Source organism: Tupaia chinensis, unplaced genomic scaffold, assembly GCF_000334495.1.
Source record: "Tupaia chinensis unplaced genomic scaffold, TupChi_1.0 Scaffold000627_1, whole genome shotgun sequence".
NCBI lineage: Eukaryota > Metazoa > Chordata > Mammalia > Scandentia > Tupaiidae > Tupaia > Tupaia belangeri.
The window spans coordinates 3,202,167-3,217,878 of record NW_006160147.1 but is presented as its reverse complement, the minus strand read 5'-3'; the positions used below and the strand labels follow the sequence as shown (position 1 = coordinate 3,217,878).

At 43.5% G+C, this 15,712-nt stretch overlaps 1 protein-coding gene and 1 non-coding gene across 16 annotated transcripts in view; one reads left to right on the top strand and one right to left on the bottom strand.

The window, feature by feature from the left end:
* The window catches only part of NFASC (neurofascin), a 237,611-nt gene that overhangs the window by 186,143 nt on the left and 35,756 nt on the right, over positions 1-15,712 (bottom strand). The gene's annotated exons all lie outside the window — the stretch shown is intronic.
* LOC114009815 (U6 spliceosomal RNA) lies at positions 4,146-4,252 on the top strand. Its single transcript, XR_003551211.1, has one exon. It is a non-coding gene; the product is annotated as a U6 spliceosomal RNA (small nuclear RNA).

Here is a 15,712-nt window from a genome sequence, read left to right as displayed (position 1 = left end):
TGGGGGCCTGGGGCCTTTGTAGCCGTGGGCTGCCTCCAGGGACCAAGGGAACAAGTTGGCCTGGACAAGCCAGAGGTCCCCATCCACATCTGTTAACTGTCACTGGCAGCAAAGGGTCCAGTCTGATCTCTAGACACATGGTCCTCATTCCCAGCCTGAGAGTGAACTTGATCTTGCAGGAAACCTGCAGTCGTGAAGTATTTTGTCTGCAGCAGTTAAGCAGAGCTGGGTGACTCTGTCAGAGAAATCCCAGTGCTGAGAGGGAGGTGACATGCGACTACCCTCAGCTGTCCAGGCTGAGCCAAGGGAGACCCGGGCAGAAGCAAGCTGTGGGGAAGCGAGCCTGTGAGGACAGCGCAAGGAGCTGGGGCAGAGCGCCTGCTTCTGTGCCCGCCGGGGCTGTCTCTGCCTGCTGTGGTGTGACTGCTGTGTGGGTCTGTCTGTGGTTGCGGTGTGTGACATGTGACTGTGAGTCAGTGTGAAGGCCTCAGTGCGTGTCTCTGGGGAGGGGTTTCAGTTCCCTGTGGACATCCCAGTGAGTGTGAACACCCCACGCTCTGCTCGGCCGTGGGTGTGTGAAAGTATCTCGGCCAGTGTACGTGTAAGTCACAATGTACATGTGCGCTACCTGGCTCGCCGGCACATGGTATGTCTGTCCCAGGGTGTCTGTCTGTCTCGGTGTGTATGTGTGCCTTAGTGTAACTCAGTGAGTGTATGTACCTGTCCGTGTGTCTACAGGTGTCTCAGTATGTGTGTGCACTGTTGAATGTGTGTTCTTGGGCTTATGTCTCTGTGCTTGTGTGTGTGTGTGTGTGTGTGTGTGCACATGTGCGCATGCAATCAGTTCCAATATATGGATATGTGTTCTGATGTGAGTTTCAATGTGTTTAGTTCCTGTGTGTACATACCCATGTCTGTCTTGTTACGTACATCGCATCTTTGTGTTTCTGTGTGTGTGTGTGTGTGTGGAGAAGCAGAAGCTGGAGAGGGAAAGGAGGTCCCATGGTTTCCCAGCTGTTACAAGAATGCTTCCCGGTCAGTGATGGCATTGGATGGATCGGCACATGCACTCTGTGAGGGCTCCCACAGAATGGGCTCCAGCTCCCCAGGGCTCACGTCTGGGGCTCCTTGTCAGCATCCAGGAGCTGACTGCACTTGCTTTTCTCCAATTCCCCAGCAGCTCTGCCACACCTCTGCTTTCCCTGCTTCTTTGCTTAGAATTCCCTTACCTCATCTCTGCCTAACAGATCCTACTCCCCTCTAAGGCCAGTGCCAAGGCCACCTCCTCCAGGAAGCCAGTCCCACTCTTCACCTGGGTGTGAATGCTTCTGCCTTGGCTTCCAGGCCACGTTATGTATATCCCTTGCTAATTATTCTTCCTCATTGCGAAATGCATACAGACAAACCCTACCTTATCAGAGGATGAATAAATTATAATCATGGAGTTATCCTGTCCCCTACAGCTTCCAAGTGCCTAGTCCAGCCCTGAACCCAGGCCTGCAGTAAACATTTACTGATCTACCCGATTTGGTTAGCTGAACAGCAAGTTGGAAATGGAGAAGAGCATTCTCTGCCATGGGTTGGTCCTTTTAGAGCAGGGCAAGTAGGAGACACAGGCCTGAGAGTCCCTCGCCCTGGTGTGCTGCGGGGCTGGGAAAAGCCTTTTATGCTTTTGGACACAGTCTGTGTCTAATGAAGCCTCTTCTGGGAGCAAATGCCGAGGTCAAATGGGACAGCTCTGCCAGTGTCCCCATCTCATGAAGCTGGTTACCTAACAGCTGACCGCTCTCAAGGGCTTGGCACAGCTCCAAAAGCCCCATCCACAGTGGAATTCAAATCCGTCTCCTGCAGCCAAGACAGGCGTTCAATTACCGATTTTCCTTTAGCGACTCTTGATCATCCTCTCCGTCCCCACTATATAAATACTCCAAGTCTAAGGGTTCTCTTGGGTGAGCTGAGCTTTTGTGTTATAAAGCTACAAAGATATTCTGCCTCCCTACCAACCAGATCTCAAGCCCCCAGAACTGAGCCAGACCCTAGCTGGTACAAATGGGCAAGAGAGCAAGTAGAACTCTCCCGGGTCTGGTGCCAGGAGAAAGACAGGATGCGTATACTATACTTGAAGAAGGAAACAATATTTAACTCATAATTTGGGGCCAATCTGTTAGAAAGACTAAAATTTTACAAAAGGATTGACATATTCAAAGCTTGCAAGGATGTAGTACAACTAGAACTTTTATACGACGCTGGTGCAAGAGTAAATTGGAGGGCCACTTGATGGTGGTTAAAATAGCTGGATCCCACATAGTTGACTGCATTCTTTGAATCCTGGACCCAGCAGCTTGGAAAACACACAGGTACATGTGTGTGTATATCCTGAAAGGAGGATGGAGGAGAGGAGATTGCAGCATGGCCATCCCCTCCCAGGAGAAGAGGTGTTATCTTACTTTCTCTCTCTCTCTCTTTCTGTGACTCACTGGCAAGTACACTCACCCTATAGCAAATTTTTTTAAAAAAGAAGAGTAAATTGGCACACTGTTTTGGAAAAATGTTTGATAGTGTATACTAAAGCTTAACATTCTAATATCCTATAGCCCAGCAGTTCTTCTGGTAGGTATTTGCCCAAAGAAATCAGTACCTAAGTCCATAGAAAGATATGTTCAAGAACGATTGTACTCAAATTCCGATGAGATTGCCGAAGAGACTCTGGATAGCTAAAACAGTCCTGAGAAGAAAAAACAAAGTCAGATATACATTTTCTGACTTCAAAACTTACTACAAAGCTATGATAATCAAATTAGTGTGGCAGTGGTGGACAGAGAGACATATAGACCAAAGGAATTTAGTTAAAAGTCCAGAAATAAACCCATATGTCTATGGCCAGTTAATTTTGACAAGAGTACCAAGTCCATTCAATGGTGGAAATTTCTTCAACAAATGGTGCTGGGACAATTGGATTTCCACTTGCAAAAAGATAAAGTTGGAGCCCACATCATATTAAAAATTAAGTGAAAATGGATCAATGACCTAGATATAAGAACTAAAATCATAAAACTCTTAAGAGAGTCACAGAAAGAGCCCTTGAAGATACAGAAAAACATGGAAACTAAACAATCTACTCCTGAATGATTTTCAAACTACTGAAGTAAAAAGATTCATTGAAACCAACAATAATAAACATACCACTCTTCATAACCTTTGGGACACAGTGAGAGCAGTCATAAGAGAGCCATTCATAGCCATTAGTGCTCACAAGAAAAAAATAGAAAAGTAGCAAATAAATAATTTAGCATTGCATCTTTTTTTAAAAAAAATGTTTTTCTGAGAGGTTTTTGCTATAGAGTGCATGTGCTCACCAGAAGGACAGAGAGAGACAGAGAGACAGAAAGCGAGAAATCACCCCCTAAGGGGGATGGCCACATCACAATCCCTTCTCCATTCTCCTCTCAGGATCTTGGGCATGCACACATATGCACCCAGTATGAGTTTAAGCCACCGGGTCCGTGACTCAAACCATAGTCAACTCTATGGGAGTTCAATGACATAGCTATTACGCCAACTGCTGGTCCCAGCATTGTATCTTAAGGAACTGGAAAAGCAACAACAACAAAATAAATAAATAAAAGATGAATAGTAAAATTTAGAGCTAAAATAAATGAAATAGAGAAAAAGAGAACTATACAAAAAATCAACTAAATGAAAGCTGCTTTTTGGAGAGAATAAACAAAGAAATAAAAAATATATAAGAGATAACTATGAGCTACTGTATGCCAACAAACTAGAAAACATGAATGAGATGGACAAACTCCTGGACATGTACAAGTTACTTAGGCTGAATCAGGATGAAATATCAGGTTGTTAGAAAAGTCTTCATGTATTTTTCTATGCGAAAATAACGTCATGACTTTTCAGATGACCCAATAGAAAGTCCAAAAAGATCAATAACAAGCGATGAAATCGATTCAGTAATAGTAAATTAACAAAGAAAAGTCCAGGTCCAGAAGGCTTCACTTCTGAGTTCAACGAAATTTTTAAAGAAGAGTTAACTCTAATTCTCCTCAAACTATTTCTAAAGATTTCAAAGGAAGGAATCCTTGCAAACTCATTCTATGAAGCCTCTACTTTGATATAAAAACAGACAAGAGGTGCTTGCTTCAGCAGCACATATACTAACATTGGAATGATACAGAGAAGATTAGCATGGCCCCTGTGCAAGGATGACATGCAAATTCATGAAGTGTTCCATATTTTTTTGAAAAGTGCTTTCACAACTATATTTATTATGGCATTATTCATGATTGCTGAGACATGGAACCAACCCAAATGTCCATAAACATGAATGGATTGAAAAAGTGTGGCACATATACTCCATAGAATACTATTCAACCATAAAACACAACATTTGATAGAAAGTGTACAAACATGGAAGATTTATTGCTGAGTGAAGCAAGTCAGGCTATGAAACAGAGACATTATATGTCTCCACTTAACATATACCAACTGTCTATACTCTATGGTAGAGACTAAAAGACTGAAGGACATAAAAGCATTGAAAATTGTTATGGACACTGAGGACAAAGTGGAAGGAGAGTAGGAGAGGGGAAGAGTGCAGGAAGGGAAATTTGGGGAAAAATAGAGAAGTAAGACATTTGTGGGATACAGATATGGTTTGTGGTCTGTTGGTGATGTTGTGTATAATATTCTCAACTCACCTGCTGTTTGGTGTATATCATGCTGGGTAAAGTCTCTTTACAAACTAAATGATGTATGATATATAACAATTGAATGTATAAATAATAATAATAATAATAAATTATGAAAAAAACAAAGATATAATAATAAAAAAAGAAAACCTCAGCCCAATACCCCTGATAAATACTGATGCAAAAATTTTCAGCAAGATACTAGCAAACCAAATCCAATAGCATATTAAGAAGATTGCACACCAGGCAAGCTTTATCCAAGGGATACAATGATGGTTCAACATGCACAAAACAATAAATGTAATACATCACATTCTCAAAGAAAGGTGAAAATCATCTATAGATGCAGAAAAAGCATTTGATAAAATACAACATCTCTTCATGATCAAGACTTTCAGCAAAATAGGGGTAAAAGGAACATTCCTCAGCACAATAAAAGCCATATACAACAGACTCATTGCAAACATCATACTGAATGGGAAAAAGCTGAAAGCCTTTCCACTAAAAACTGGAACAAGACAAGGTTGCCCACGTTCTCCACTCCTTTTCAACATAGTATTGGAAATCCTAGCCCATGCAATGAGACAACAGAGCAAAATAAAGGGAATTAAGATAGGAAAAGAAGCCAAACTATTCCCATTTGCAGATCCCATTTGCAGATTCCAAAAGAATCCATGTAAAAACTCCTAGAAGTGATAAATGAATTTAGTAAAGTAGCGGAATACAAAGTCAACATACAAAAATCTATAGCATTTTAATGTACCAACATACCGAGACAGAACTGAAGAGAGCAATCCCATTTACAAAAGCCACAAAACAAATAAAATACCTAGGAATAAACCTAACCAAACAGGTGAAAGACCTCTACAAGGAAACTATGAAAAACTGAAAAGAGAAATTGTATGATACCAAAAAATCCAAGGACATCTTGGATTGAAAGAATCAATGTAATCAAAATGTAAGTGCAACACAAATTAATGAATTTACATATTCTATGTGATTTTGATCCAATTGCCTCTGATGTTCTTCACAGAAACAGAAAAAAAGCAATTATAATCTGTGTATAGAATCATAAAAGACTCCATATCACCAAGGCAATACTCTGCCAAAAGAATAAAGTAGAAAGCATCTCACTACCTGACTTCGAACTACATTACAAAGCAGTGATAATCAAAACAGTATAGTACTGGCACAAAGACAGACACACAGATCAATGAAACAGAATAGAAAATCCAGAAATAACCCCAAATCATACAGCCAGTTGATCTTGGGCAAAGGGTATAAGACAATGCAATGGAGGAAAACAAGTCTTTTTAGCAAGTAGTGCTTGAAGAAATTAGTTATCAAATGAAATTGAACCCTTATCTGTCATCATTAACAAGAATCAACTTAAAATGGATCAAGGATTTAAATATAAAGCCTCAAACTATAAAACTACTAGTAAAAACTGTAGGGGAAACTTTTGAAAACATTGGAGTAAGCAAATAATTTTAAATATAAGATCCCCTAAAGTGCAAGCAATAATCTGCAAATTAGACAAGTAGGATTACTCTAGTTAAAAGCTTCCTCACAGCAAGTAACACAATAATTAAAGTGAAAAGACAACCCTCAGGATGAGAGAAAACATTTCCAAATTATTCCTCCAATAAGAAATTGATGTCCAGAATATATAGGGAAATCAAGCACCTCACTCATAAGAAAATGAATAATCCAATTACAAAATGGGAAAAGGAATTGAAGATATCACTCTCCAAAGACTTATAAATGGCCAAAGGCATATGAAAAACATGCTCAAAGTCTCTTGTCATAAGAGAAATGCAAATTAAAATCACAATGAGATACCATTTAACCCCAGTTAGAATGACTAGGATCAGTAAAATGAAGAGTAACAAGTGCTAGCGAGACTGGTGAGAACCTTCTTACCCGGTTGCTGGTGCAGCTTTTGTGGAAAACAATACGGAGGTTCCTAAAAAACCTACAACTAGAACTACCTCCTAACTACCTCAGTAATCCCACTCCGTGGTATTTACCCAAAGAATATCCATGTTTATTGCATAGCCATGTTTACTGCAGCATTTCACAACTGCTAAAACCTGCAACCAACCTAAGTGTCCAAAAACTGGTGATGGGGTTGAAAAACTGTGGCACATATATACTAGGGAATATTATTCAGTATAAAAACAATGAGATCCTATCATTTGACCTAAAGTGGATGAATATAGAAGGCTTAATGTTGAGAGAAGCAAGCCAGACTTTGAAAGTACATACTGAGCGTCTGCCCTCTATGGCAGAGGTTGCAAGATTTAACGATGTAATAGTGGAGAGGATGGGTGTGGCTGCTACAGACTGCATGTGGGGGAGGTGGGGGGAGAGTGGATGGTAGAGAGTGGGTGGTGAAGGACGGGTGTGAAGTGCAAGGTGAGAAAACATTTGACTTACAGAAAAATGTAAAGATCTCTGTTGAAAAAAATATATATAGTACACATCATGATGGGACTTTATGTAAAATGTAAAATTAACCTAAAAAAAAATTCCTCTTCATTGACCTGTTTTCTTGTTTTGTTGTTTCTAAGCAAAACAAACAAACAAACAAACAAACAAACAAACAAATAGGCCGGACTCCACCAAAATTTAAAACTTCTGTTCATCAAAGGACATGGCCAAGAAAGTAAAAAGACAACATAGAGAATAGGAAAAAATGTTTGCAAATCACATATCTGATAAACGTTTAATATCTAGAATATATAAAGAACTCCTTTTTAAAAAAAATATTATTTATTTAATTTTATTTATTCCTTTTCATTTGACCAGAGAGAGACACACACACACAAAGAGAGAGGGAAAGTGAGAAAGCAAGCCAACAGGTCTGGGATTCAAACCGTGGTCAGCCATGTGGGAGTGGCTAGGGCCTTAACCACCATACCACCTGCTGGTCCCCTGCAAAGAATTCCTTAAGCTCAACTTTTCGTTGTTGGGTTTTAGGAGTTCTTTATATAAATTCAGTGCAAAAATAGGAAAAAGACTTGAATAAACATTTCTCTAAAGAAGATATACAAAGGGCCAAAAAAGCACATGAAAAGATGTACAGTCTCATTAACCATTAGGGAAATACAAATGAAAAGCACAATGAGATACCACTTCCCACCTACTAGAATGGCTATAATCGATTAAGTTAAAAATAACAATCACTAAAACAGAAATTAATAAGTGTTCAAGAGGATATGAGGAAATTGGAATCCTCCAATATTGCTTATGGGGACATAAAATGGTGCAGCCACTGGAAAAGAGTTTAGTTCCTCAGAAATGTAAACACAGAATTACCATAAGACAGGGCAATTTCAATCCTAAATATATAGCCCAAAGAATTGAAAACAGAGACTCAAACAGATACTTAACACCGATACTCACTACAGCATTATTCTCAATAGCCAAGAGAGGAGAACCACCAATGTCCTAGCAGATGAGTAGTAAAGCAAGATGTTATATATCCATGCAATGGAATATTATTCAGCCATAAAAAAATGGAGTTCTAAAACACACTATGACATGGAAATTTCTTAAAACATGCTAAGGGGACCAGCAGTTAGCGTAATGGCTATGTCGCTGGACTCTCACGTAGTTGACCACGGTTCAAGTCCTGGACCCGGCGTCTTAAACACATGCACTCGTGTGCATGTGTGTCCAAGATCCCAAGAGGAGAATGGAGGAGAAGGGATTGTGGCGTGGCTATCCCCCCTGGGGGGTGATTTCTCACTTTCTATCTCTCTGTCTCTCTCTGTCTGTCTGGCGAGTGCGTGCGCCCTATAGTGAAAACCTCTCAAAAAAAAAAATGTATGCTAAGTGAAATAAGTCAGCCATGAAGGGATAAATATCATACAATTCCAGCTATATGAAGTATCCAAAATAAGCTAATTTATAGAGCCAGAAAGAGTAGAAGTTTGTAAGGGTAGAAGGGAATAGAGAGTTATAGCGTTTCTATTTGGAAACAGAAAGCAGTGATGTATTCTAGGAAAAATATTTTGGAAATAGAGCGTAGTGATGGTCATGCAACATCATGAATATACTAAATGCCACTGAACTGTACACTTAAAAATAGTTAAAGTGGCCAATTTTATATTATATTGGGTCGTCAGGAAAATAACAATGCATTTTTGCAGAAAAACAGAAAAGCACATCAAGATTTTCCTGACAACCTAATTTGTTTTTTACCACAATAAAGAATCACAGCACCATCCTTCCATGCTTTGCTGTCAAACCCATCAATATCTGACCCCAAATTAATGATGGCTGCGATAAAAGTGACAAAGACCTGAAACTGTTTTCAGAAAAGCTATTTCCCCTGAGGGTACTATTCTCCAAACCTTGGAGTGAGTTACTGTGGTGGCGTGGAGGGGGATCTATTCTTGGAATAGAAATTCTGAAATTCTGCGACCTTGTCCTCCACGTCTCAGGTCGGGTTGTAAAATGGGGACAGTGTCACCAGCTCCAACGAGCCTCTAAAATCCTGTAAGAACCAGACAAAAATTCCCTGACCCATCACTCCTTCCTCCAGGCCACTCTCTGGACTTTTTTTTCTTTTTTTTTTTAAGAGAGATTTTTTTTCTATAAGACATGTATGTTCACCAGAGAGACAGAGAGAGACAGAAAGAGAGCAATCACCCCCCCGGGGGGGGATGGCCACGCCACAATCCCTTCTCCTCCATACTCTTCTCGGGACTTTGGGCATGCATACATATGCACCTGGTGCGAGTTTTAGATTGCCGGGTCTGGGACTCAAACTGTGGTTGACTATATGGATATAGCCATTATGCCATCTGCTGATCCCAACTCTCTGGATTTCTTTACTTTCACCCATTTCCCTAATGACTTTAGTTTTTTGACCAAAGAGGAAAAACACACCACCACCCAGGAGGTCAAATGTACCTAGCACAGTGGCCTCAAGTGTTTTGCCCAAAGCTTCTTTGCCAGACTTCCAAAGTGGGCTAAAGGTGTAACCTTTAAAGAGAGGCCCTAAGTAGTCCAGGCCACAGTAAGAGATGTGTCATTTAGAAAAAAAAAAAATTTTAAGTTTATTTACGTATTTCTTTCATGAGTCAGAAAGTGAGACAGAAAGTATCTCCAAGACAGGCTTCACGCCACAAGCTACCCCAGCTTCAGCCACCCCTTGATCACAGGCCCATGGGCAAGCCCAGAGTAATCAGGGAGGTCTCTGGATACGAACTTGGAATCTTCTCTCTTAGGTCAGCCTTGCAGAGTGTTGTGTTTTACTGCTGCACCTCTTTCCAGTCCCTATTTTTTCACCATTTTAAAACTTAATTCGCAAGGTACCAGTTCACTAGTACCATTCACCAGCCTCCTATCTTCATATTGCCCTCCAAAGATGAGGAGCAACGAAAATAATAATGTTTATTTCATGGGTCCCCATCTTAACCAAGCTACCTAGGTGCCCTTCTCACCTTTACGATGAGGGAGATGCCCTAACTCTGGGTTTCCCAGCAAGCAGGCAATACTGTTGTGTGCTAACCATCCCAGTGTCTTCCCAGGCTATATTTTGGACTATATCTCCCTAAAACTCCCAAATAAAACTCTTCCTTGTGATTTTCTAGAGGTGTATACAATTCAATAACTATTCACATCAGCTTTTTATTGTCTGCCTATGAAGCTTTCTAAGTCATCTTTTAAATGAACACACCAGAATTTATACATTTAAATGACTGCTGTCTCTTTCAAAGAAGTCCCCTCGGGAGGCTGTATACATATTCCAACAACTCGCCCACCCCGGCTGAGAACATTTCTGAAGCTTCTCTTCTGGAACTGCTTTCAAAGCCTACAGCATATTCTTTTGATGGACCCCCATGGTGGCCAATTTCATCCTATGAGGGTAGATGTGATTTTTTTGTTTTAAGTTGATAGACAGGGCTAGGAATGGGAAGGATGGTTGGTAATACAGCTGGGAATGCTGTCTAGCGTCAAAAGCAAAAAAAAATATTGCCAAGGAAAGATCTTAAAAGCTGTTCTCAGGCAGGGTGAAACACGGTTCTGAGCACTGGCTTTCTTACAGGAACAAATACGCAGCCCCCCCAAGAGCTGGTAATATCACTAAGATTAACTCAAGATCCCTCTCCTGTCATCACACATTTCCTTGTTATGTTTGGCCATGTCACTATGTCTTTTTTTTTTAAGAATTATTTTATTTAATTTTATTTATTATTATCATATTTTTCATTTGACCAGAGACACAGAGAGAGAGAGACAGAGAGAGAGAGGGGGAAAGTGAGAAAGCAAGCTACGAGGTCTGTGACTCAAAACATGGTCAGTCATGTGGGAGTCCAGTACCTCAAACATCATGCCACCTGCTGACCCCACATGTCACTATGTCTTGACAAGGGACTAGTAACAAGAAACTTTCCAAAAGTACCTGCCAAAGGCCCTGAGCCTACAGTGGGCATAGGGCACAGGCTGACCACCCTCTCAGAAGATAGAGACTGGCACGGGTAACACAGTGGCAGAAATGGGCCCTCGCTAAGTTAAACACTGAACTATGCTATGACCTGGCAATTCCACTCATAGGTATATGCCCTAGACTCTCAAAAGTGGGTGCTCAAACCCAAACTTGCTCCTGACAGAAATGTTCGTAGTAACACTACTCTAAGAGCCCCAAGCTCGAAAGAGCCCAAATGGCCACCAACAGATGAACTGACAGACAAAAACGTGGCACCTGCAGACAACGGAACATGACCCCACAAAGCCAGGAGTGGAGGACTGACGTGCTACAACCCGGGCGAACCTTGGAAACACTGCCCTGGTGCAAGAAGCTACACACAGGAGGCCACCGGCTGAGATTCCACTTACACGCACCATCCAGGACAGGCAAGTCCGTAGACAGAACAGACGAATGGTTGCCAGGGGCTGAGGAGACAGGAAGCCGGCTATTATTTGGTGAAGGTTTCCTTTGGGGTGATGGACATGGCTTGGAACTGGGCAGGGGTTATGGTTGTGCACACTGTGAATGTACTAAATGCCACTGAATCTTGCACTTTAAAATGGTAAGTGTCAGGGGCTGAACATGATACTGTGAGTCTGGCCCACATGGGAGGGTCCGGAGCCGTGCTGAGTCCACTGGGCACACCCGTGCACATGAGCAGGAGTTGGCTGAGGCTAGGGGTGAACTGAGGCATCAGGACCTGCTTGGGTGCAGTCTCTCTGTCTCTTTCACTCATGGGAGAAATAAATAAACTTTTAATAAGAAAAGGGGGCCAGCCCTTGGCATGGTGGTTAAGGCGGCTGGATCCCACATGGCCGACTACACAGTTCAAGTCCCGGACTCAGCATCTTGAGAAACATGCTGAGTGCATATATGTATGTGTGCCCAAAATCCTGGAAGGAGGGAGAAACGGAGAAGGGATCGTGATATGACCGTGCCCCATGGGGGGTTCTTTCTCTCTGTCTCTCTGACTCTCTCTGGTGAGCATACATGTCCTCTGACAAATTAAAATAGGTGAAAGAAAAAGAAGAGCAGGCAGTCTGCGCGTATCCCTGCAGGAGGAGGGTGGGGAGGGCAGCAGCGGCTGGCTGGAAGCCCAACAGGCAGCAGTGCCGAGATCCTCAGAAGTGCCAGAGCAGAGAGACTGGCACAGGAGACCCCGGCCCGCAGACCAGCGACAATCGGTCCATGTGCCCGGGCCTTCACCACACTAAAACAATCAGGCCTGGACCTGTTATATACACTTTTCAAAATTTTTGGAATATTTTCTAAAGAATTATTTAATTTGTATTTATTACTATTCCTCTTACTATTATTTTTAAATTTACTATAGGGCACGTGCACTTACCAGAGAGAGAGATAAAGTGAGAAAGCAAGTCACCAGGTCGGGGACTCGAACGGGGGCCAGCCATGTGGGAATCCAGCACCCTAACCACCACACCACCTGCTGGCCCCATATGTAAGCTTTTCGATGAGGACTAGAGAGAGCTCCGTGTGGAAAGAAATCCCCGTGGGGGATTTCCTTATGGGGGAACACATCTTGTGATGGACCAGAGAACACTTCCAGCACAGCTGGTTTCTTGTCACCCCTCATCCCTGCCTGGAGCGCCACGGCCATGTGATTACGACAGACATTGCTACTATCTGTTCAGGGCCATCAGGGCTGGGGAGGGGCAGGGAAAGACTGGCCTTTCACCAGAGAAAGGGCTCTGTCCTCCACCAGCAGCTGCTGGTCCTGAGGCCAGCCAGGCCACACTCCTCAGCCAGGCGGCCCTCCCTTGCTCTCCGATTCCCAAAGATGCTCATGGGGGCCCCTGGGAATATCTGCACCCCCAGCTCCAGGCTTTATCGTGAACACACCAGGCCAAGGCTGGTCTCCAACTGCCAGCGCCCGTGGCGGCCTCCAGCTTAGGGGTATGTTTTCCTAATCTTCGCATGTGAGGATTTACAAACTCCGAGAAGAGACAAGACCCTTAGCAGCAATTACAAGACTAATAACATTAAGTCTTAAATGGTTCTTATAGGTCCAGATCCCTTATTAGTTGTGACAGCCAGTGAATCGGGGAAGCAGTGAATTTTAATGTGCATGAAAATAACTTTAAAAATTAAATGGTCTCAATCAAAGCAGCTGTTGAACCCCAGGTTCAGCCTCTGGGAAGTACTGGGAGAGACCCAGAAGGGGCCTGCTCCTCCCTCAGTCGTGGTGTGGGGTCTCCTTCTGTCCTCGCTTTCATTTATTCATGATGCAGCACAAACATTCACAGGGCACCTACTACGTGGCACTGAGAACAGAATCCCTGCCCGTGGAGCTCACTGCAGTGTGGTGGGGGACAGGCTTGTCCTGCTAGCTGCATGCTCTTGCATCTTCCTCCACTGAGGCCACTTGCCTGGTGCAGAGTGAGGGGACTTCTCCAAGGCCAGAGCAAAGTGTGGTTAGGAGTCAGTGTGCAGGGACTTCAATAAGTTCATGGAAAAATGAAATTGAAACAAGTTGAGGGGCCAGCAGATGGCACGGTGGTTAAGGTGCTGGACTCCCATGTGACCGACCACAGTTCAAGTCCCAGACCTGGCAGCTTGCTCCCTCACTCCCCCTCCCCCATCTTTCTCTGGTGAGTGCATGTGTTTTATAGCAAATTTAAAAATAATAATAATAAATAAAATAAGTATTTTTTTAATGAAAAAAATAGAAGTTGATTTTGGTGAAAGAATTTTGAAATCCATGCAGTTTTTTTTTTTTTAATTATGCTAAAGGGCATATGCATTTACCAGAGACAGATAAAGAGAGACAGAGAAAGAGCGAGAAAGAGAGAAAAAGCACCCACTCTGCCACAGCCACACTGCAATCCTGTTCCCTCCATTTTCTTCTTGGTATTTTGGGTACGCACACACAAGCACCCAGTATGTTCCTCAAACTGTTGGGTCTGGGATTTGAACTGTGCTGTCACTCATGCAAGATCCAGCTGCTTCAACCATCACACCGCTGGTTGGCACTATGCCTAGATTTTTTAATAACATGCATTTTCCATGAACTTTCCGAAGATCTTTCACCCATTCAATTTATTAGGGGAGATTAAGAGAGGTTGTAAAAACAAATAGCACTCCATTTGCCTGTGCTGTTACAAATAACCCCTCGCTGGACCCCCAGAAAGAGCAGTCAGGGTACGGCCGGGTGGGGACAGAGCTGCTCCGGTTTTGGGAGCCCTGGATCCCTGCCCTGGATGGAATCTCCACTCCACAAAATGCTCCTGAGAACAAGAAAAATGAGAGGGAAGGGAGGCGTCTGACAGAGAGCAAGGAGGGAGCTGGGAGGAGAGCAGAGCCCAGCACGGAGAGGCAGCGCTGAGAGGTAACTGCCAGGCCGACCACGCGCCTCCGTTGCCATGACAACATCCTCCCCTGGTATCCAGGAATAAATTATTGATCCTGGACGCTGCTTCTCCTCCTCCCCAAAGCCCCCAGTGCCCTCTTTGCTGCCATCATTATTCGCTCCCTTCCTCCACGTGTTCTGTATCTGCCTGAACCAGTGAGTCACTCTGATCAAACGGGAGCCCAGGAGACTCACAAAGCCTCCACCCCCCTTCTCCCTCCATGTCATTAAACACCCTTGCGGTCCTGGCCACCTGTCACAGGCTGAACTGAGTCCCCTCTAAACTCCAGTGTTCAAGTCCTGACCCTCGGCACCTCAGAGTGTATCGGATGGATCTGGAGGTGGGGCCCTTGAAGTAATTAAGGTAGGATGAGGCCATATGGTTGGTCCTAATCTGGTAGGACTTGTTTCGTTGTATGAAGAGATTAGGACACACACAGAGGATGACCATACAAAGACACGGGGAGGAGACAGCCAGCCACAGGCAAGGGGAGGCCTTCGGAGGAAACCGGCCAGGCCGACATCTTGCTCTGGGGCTTCCCTCTGGAATTCCGAGAGCGAATTAACTTCTCTGTGCAAGCCACGCAGCCCGTGGTACTATGTGCGGCACTTCTACGAGAGGAGGCCACCCAGAAAAACAGCTGTTGTCCTGGGATGTCCAAGCAGGACTGAAAACTTCACCTCAGTAGCAGCGCCAGGGGGTTTGAGATCCCACATGTCCCTATAATGCGCTTCCAGGGCCCGGGAGGCATCACATCTTTGAAAAAAGCACAACTCTCGAGCCAGCCATTGGTGTGGTGGATAAAGTGGCTCGATCCCTCCTGGCTGACTGCATGGTTCAGGTTCCAGACCCAGCGTGGTGAAAACACACAGCGATGTGAAAACCACACTGGGCACATGTGCACGTCTGCCCAAAATCCTGAACGGAGGGAGAAATGGAAGAGATTGTGACGTGACTGCTCCTTACAAAGCTGGGGGCAGGGGAGCCCTCACTTTCTATGCTCTCGCTGGTAAGTTATACATGCCCTATAGCAAACTTTTTTAAAAAGAAAAGATAAATGTTCTCATTTGATCTTACAACCGTGGGTTATTACTCACTTCATTTTGCAGATAAAGAAGTCAGAGCCCAGAAAAATGAAGTAGCTGTGAAAACAAGTA